A 6,000-nucleotide genomic window follows, 5' to 3' on the forward strand; every position below is an offset into this window, starting at 1 on the left:
TAACGTCAACAACATCATCATCCACACCAAAATATTCCATAAAACATCCCACACGATGTTTATCCAATTTCTCAACCAACAATTTCGTTATACGATCATTCAATAGCTCGACCTTCGTAAATAAATCTAAATCAATGTCAATAAAGAGAGGTCCATACATTGTTCTTACTAGATCCATAATATCCTCAATATCTACTTTGAATCTGAGCCAAAATCCTTTGCAAAATGATACTATAATCACAACTATACACTATCCGAACTTAAATCCGGAGATTCCACGTAATTCGCGCTACAATTTTATGGGTGGAAGGTGGAGAGAGATTTCAGAGGGTTTGGGGAAGTTTTGGGGTGTTTGGATGAAGAAAAAAAATGGGTAACTCCCCCTTTTATAACGTTCTAGGGTCTACCTGGACCGACTCAAAATTTGCTCAGCGCGATCGCACTGCCTTATCGTGCGTTCGTACTGAGTTGCTGGGTTCTCCTTTGCACGTTCGCCACCTTATGGCGCGTTCGCGCAGGGTTAATTCCCTGCTCTAACATCCTATCTTAAAATGCTCATAATGTTTGATTTCGATGTCCGATAGATGCATTGTTTGTTGTGTTGAAAACTAGACTGCATGAACTTCATTTTAGGCTTTTACTTTACCTCAAAACTCCTCATATGCTAAAAGATATTCTTTCTCCAGTTTGGATCAAAATTGTCCCCCATCTTTTCTCCAAAGTTCCGTCAAACTCAATTTCTTAATCCACTTGCCCTCCAATCCTTCCCTAGCTTATTATATGAACTTAAACCCTCATAACTATAAGATAGGCGTATATAATCTGATATATCCTAGAAGGTAACTCCAGTGTCCGCAATTAAAATAGTTAACACTTAACGGACCTCAACGTCCAAAACTACGTGGTGTAACAGCTTTAATCTGTGGTCTTGGTCCTGATGAATATAACAGAATCTGTGGATGTACAACAACGAAGCAGATCTGGGACGTATTGAAGACTACTCATGAATGAACCAACCAAGTAAGGAAGTTTAGGAAAGCTATGCTCTACGCCTACGAAAACTTCAAGATGAAGCCAGGAGGGAGAATCGCAGAGATGTTCACTCGATACACCTCTATTATGAATGAACTAACCTCACTTGGAAAAGTCATCTCCACTGAGGATTCAGTAGACAAGATCTTACGAACCCTTCCAATAGAATTCAAGATGAAGGTTATAGCTATCAGGAAGCAAAAGACATAAAAGAGATGTCTCTAGAAGTACTAGTGGGAAACCTAAAGACATACAAGATGGACATGAAGAATACAAGAACTGAAGAAGCAAGCTCAAGAAGGTATTTTGCTCTTAAAACCACTGACACAGAAGTAGAGGACATATCCCTGATTACAAGAAATTTCAAAAAATTCCTTAGAAGGAAAAATCAGAAGGACATAAATTATGAATGAAGCAGGAGCATCGATAGGGACAGACATGTGGATGTTTCAAGTGTGATAAAACTGATCATGTGATCAAAGACTGCCCACAATGGGAAACAGAGTAGAATAAGAGAAGGGCAGAAAAGGAGAAAAAGACGCAAGCAAAAGAAAGGAGACAACAAAGGATATGGTAGCAGCCTAGGGCTCTGATGATGACTCCGAAGATAAGGTTGACCTCATTGCACTCATGGATGATGACCTTTTAGAGTTAGACATAGAGGAACACATCAAGATAAGCACAAGGAGAGATGAGTCACTGGTTGAACTTACAAGTTTAAAGGATCAATTATTGAAAAGTGAGGTTAGTAAAGACAAAGCTGAGAAGGAGAATAGGTTGTTGAACAGGTTGCTCAACTTGGTTCATCTATCTTGGGGCTTAAATCTGAAGTTCTGAAGCTGGCGTTTAGATCAAGAAAGCCTGAATTGAATTAAGAGCAACCAGGGGTCGAGTCAGAGAGAAAAAGAGTAAAAAGGTAACTGTAACAATAAACATCCAAAGAAATTAGCTCAAAACTATTTAAAACAGAGTATGAACTTGAAAGAGCAAATCGATGGACTCAGGCCTCTCAACTACTGGCAAATCTCACGAGTCAAACACAAGAATACTACTGGATTGAGTTTTGACAGGACGACTGAACATAAAATGTCAGAAGAGGTATTATGAACTTTGTGTGGAAAGATGGGGCATTACAGAACTAAATGCCCAGTGAACATGAGCCATAAGTTGTACAACCTAAAGATTCCGAAGAAAAATCAGACCATTAAGAAGAGTGTAATACATGTTAGCAATAGTGTTACTGTCATGCCCCAAAACCCACCCTAGACGTGACCGGCAATTGACTTCATGAACAACATCGGAAGAACCTAAACATTCAATATCCAACACTAGAACCCGCAAGGTTCACTACTCAATTACCAGCAGTTTATAGATAAATGCATTCTAATCAAGATATCAAAATTAAAATCAGCGGAAGTCTTTAATGTTATATAACTTAATCAAAACATAACAAGTGCCCAAAGAGTTACGCAACAACTCTTCAACTACCCACAGAATGAATGTAAACTATGGAGCTTCTAAGAGTAAAGAAGGACCATCTAATCATCGGGACGCATCCGAAAAACTAATATAAATAAATGGAACGCATAAATAGAGGATGACCTACGAATGAGCATGTGGGCTCACCAAATCAACAACAAGTTCTCCTAGCGCTTTAGTCTCCACGAAGCAGCTCTTCTTCGTTACCTAACAAATCATCAAAAACAACAATGGTATGCCTGATTACTTCGTACTCAGTGAGTGCCTCGGGGACAACAACAACAACAACAAACCCAGTGAAATCCCACAGTTTAGGGTCTGGGGAGGGTAAAATGTGCGCAGACCTTACCTCCATCTCGGAAGATAGAGAGGCTGTTTCCGGAAGACCCTCGGCTCAAGAGAAAACATGATGAGAAAAGGTTAGATAAGCAAGAACAGTTCAAAGCAATACGAAAATGAAACACAGTTCAAAGCAATACGAAAATGAAACTAACGAAAGCGAAAAATCCATGATAAAGCAGTATGAGAAAACAAAAACAGTAGCTACCACAGATAAATACGATAATCGTGGTACACGGACTAACATATAGTTGCACGAATCAAAGGACAAGAAAATGAAGATCAAAACTACGACTACTAGTACGACGGGATACTAGCCTTCTACCCTAATATGAGTCCTCCATAGCCTCCTATCTAAGGTCATGTCCTCTGTAAGCTGGGACTGCGCCATGTCCTATCTAAGCACCTCTCCCCTCAATACTTCTTCGCCTACCTCACCTCTTCCGAAATTGTCCACCAACCTTTCACACCTCCGCACTGGGGCATCTGTGTCTTTCCTCCTCACATGCCCAAACCATCTCAGTCGCGCTTCCCGCATCTTGTCCTCCACTGATGCCATTCCCACCTTATCTTGGATATCTTCATTCCTAATCCTATCTCGCCTGGTGTGCCCACACATCCATCGCAACATTCTTATTTCTGCAACTTTCATCTTCTGGACGTGCGAGTTCTTGACTGCCCAGCACTCCGCCCCGTACAACAAAGTCGGTCTTACTACCACCTTGTAGAACTTGCCTTTAAGCTTTGGTGACACCTTCTTATCACACAGCACTCCTGAAGCGAGCCTCCATTTCATCCACCTCGCACCAATACGATGCGTGACATCATCGTCAATATCCCCATCTCCTTGTACAATAGACCCAAGATACTTAAAGCTTCCTTTCTTTTGGATAGCACCTCGGATACCTCACCTCACTTCCACGCCAGCCTCATGTGTCTCGTCACTAAACTTGCACTCCATGTACTTTATCTTGGTCCTACTCAACTTGAACCCTTTAGACTCCAGAGTTTGTCTCCAAATCTCTAGTTTAGCATTCACTCCGTTGTGGGTCTCGTCAATCAGGACTATGTCATCCGCGAATAGCATGCACCGTGGCACCTCACCATGAATTTGCTGTATCGAACCATCCATCACCAATACAAATAAAAAAGGGCTAAGAGCTGATCCCTGATGCAACCGCATCTCCACTGGAAAGTGTTCCAAGCCTCCTCCCATTGTTCTAACCCTGATCTTGGCTCCCTCATACATGTCCTTGATCGCCCTAACGTACACCACAGGTACACCTCTAACCTCCAAACATCTCCATAAAACCTCTCTTGACACTTTATCGTAAGCCTTTTCTAGGTCCATGAAAATCATGTGTAAGTCTCTTCCTCTCCCTATACTGCTCCACCAGTCTCCTCACAAGATGAATGACTTCTGTAGTCGAGCGCCCCAGTATGAATCCGAACTGGTTCTCTGAAATGGACACGTCTTTCCTCACCCTCATCTCCACCACCCTTTCCCACACTTTCATAGTGTGACTTAGCAGCTTGATACCTCGATAGTTGTTGCAATTTTGAATGTCGCCCTTGTTCTTATACAAAGGAACCGTCGTACTCCACTTCCATTCCTCGGGCATCTTCGTCGTCTTAAAAATGACATTAAACAACCCAGTCAGCCACTCCAAACCTGCCCTGCCTGCACTCTTCCAAAACTCCACAGGAATCTCGTCAGGCCCGATCGCTCTTCCTCTACACATCCTACGGACAGCTCCCTTAACCTTATCTACTTTTATACTCCTACAATACCCAAAATCGCTCTGCCCTTCAGAGTATTCCAAATCTCCCAACACTATGTCTTTGTCACCTTCTTCGTTCAAGAGTTTATGGAAGTATGACTGCCATCTCCGTCTAATGAGAGCATCCTCCACCAATACTTTGCCATCTTCGTTCTTGACGCACTTTACTTGATCCAGATCCCGTGCCTTCCTCTCCCTTACCTTGGCTAGCCTAAACAACTTCTTATCCCCACCTTTGTCCTTTAGTTCTGCATATAGGCGTTCAAAAGCTGTCGTTTTTGCCGCCGAAACTGCCAACTTCGCTTCCTTTCTCGCAATCTTATACCTTTCCCTATTCGTCCGCTTTTCCTCCTCGTCTTTGCTATCTACCAACTTGGCATACGCCACTTTCTTTGCTTCCACCTTCCCTTGGACTTCTCCATTACACCACCAGTCCCCTCGGTGCCTACCACGATGACCTCTCAAGACCCCCAGTACATCTCTAGCTGCTTCCCTAATATAGTTGGCCGTCCTCTCCCACATACTACTCGCCTCGGGGACAATATGACATATAAAAATCAGATATAATAATAAGTAAAGAAATCAGTTCTAGAAACCATGTGAAATCATTGTTAAACAGTTACCCAACTTGGTTCAATATGCTTGTCAAAACGAATGAGAACCCTTTTTTATCAAGTTTACAATTTTCAGTTATGTTCTTTCAATTTGCCAAATTATCATCAGTAATATTGTCATAACGAAGTAAAGATATCACACATCCTAACACAGGCCCAAGAATGAATCACATCGAAGGGATGACCTTTAAGATTCCCTAAACATAACTGCGCACCACACCAGAATATTAGACTCTCGGTGTCTATCCTTCCTCCCGAATAACTAGGCATAAACCGCACCTGGGTAGCAAACCCGCAGTGGCCTCTCTTCCACCCGAATGGCTAGGAATTACCACACTAGGATCCATAGTGACTACCCTTCCTCCCGAGTAGCTAGGCCAAGCACAACAACAAAGTTCATAGCATAGAAGCCGATTCACAATTCATCTCAAGGTAGTCACATCATCAATTAGCATTTAAGTTCATCATAAAACACCATTACCAATCCCTTAGTCATTATTGATTATCATCTCTTATAGAGGAAAACGATTAGAATCACGTATACATGCATAGAGTAAAATATAATCAAGGTTTAATGTGGGCTTGTCCCCTCACGCACACCAACCACAATCAAAGGATGAATTAGGGTTTTAAAGTATGAAAATTTCACCTTTTTAATCAATAAAGAACTTTTGAAAAGGAGACACACATCTAAAATAAGGTTTTCAAAAGAGACATACCTTAATTAAGCCTTACGTAATTCAACAATTCACTTT

General features: G+C 41.7%; 1 pseudogene; it reads right to left on the bottom strand.

The window, feature by feature from the left end:
- LOC132035090 (uncharacterized) overlaps positions 1-5,153 on the bottom strand; it is a 31,390-nt pseudogene extending 26,237 nt beyond the window's left edge.
- Between the last annotated feature and the right edge of the window lie 847 nt (positions 5,154-6,000).

The sequence above is a fragment of the Lycium ferocissimum genome, chromosome 10, assembly GCF_029784015.1.
Source record: "Lycium ferocissimum isolate CSIRO_LF1 chromosome 10, AGI_CSIRO_Lferr_CH_V1, whole genome shotgun sequence".
Lineage (NCBI taxonomy): Eukaryota > Viridiplantae > Streptophyta > Magnoliopsida > Solanales > Solanaceae > Lycium > Lycium ferocissimum.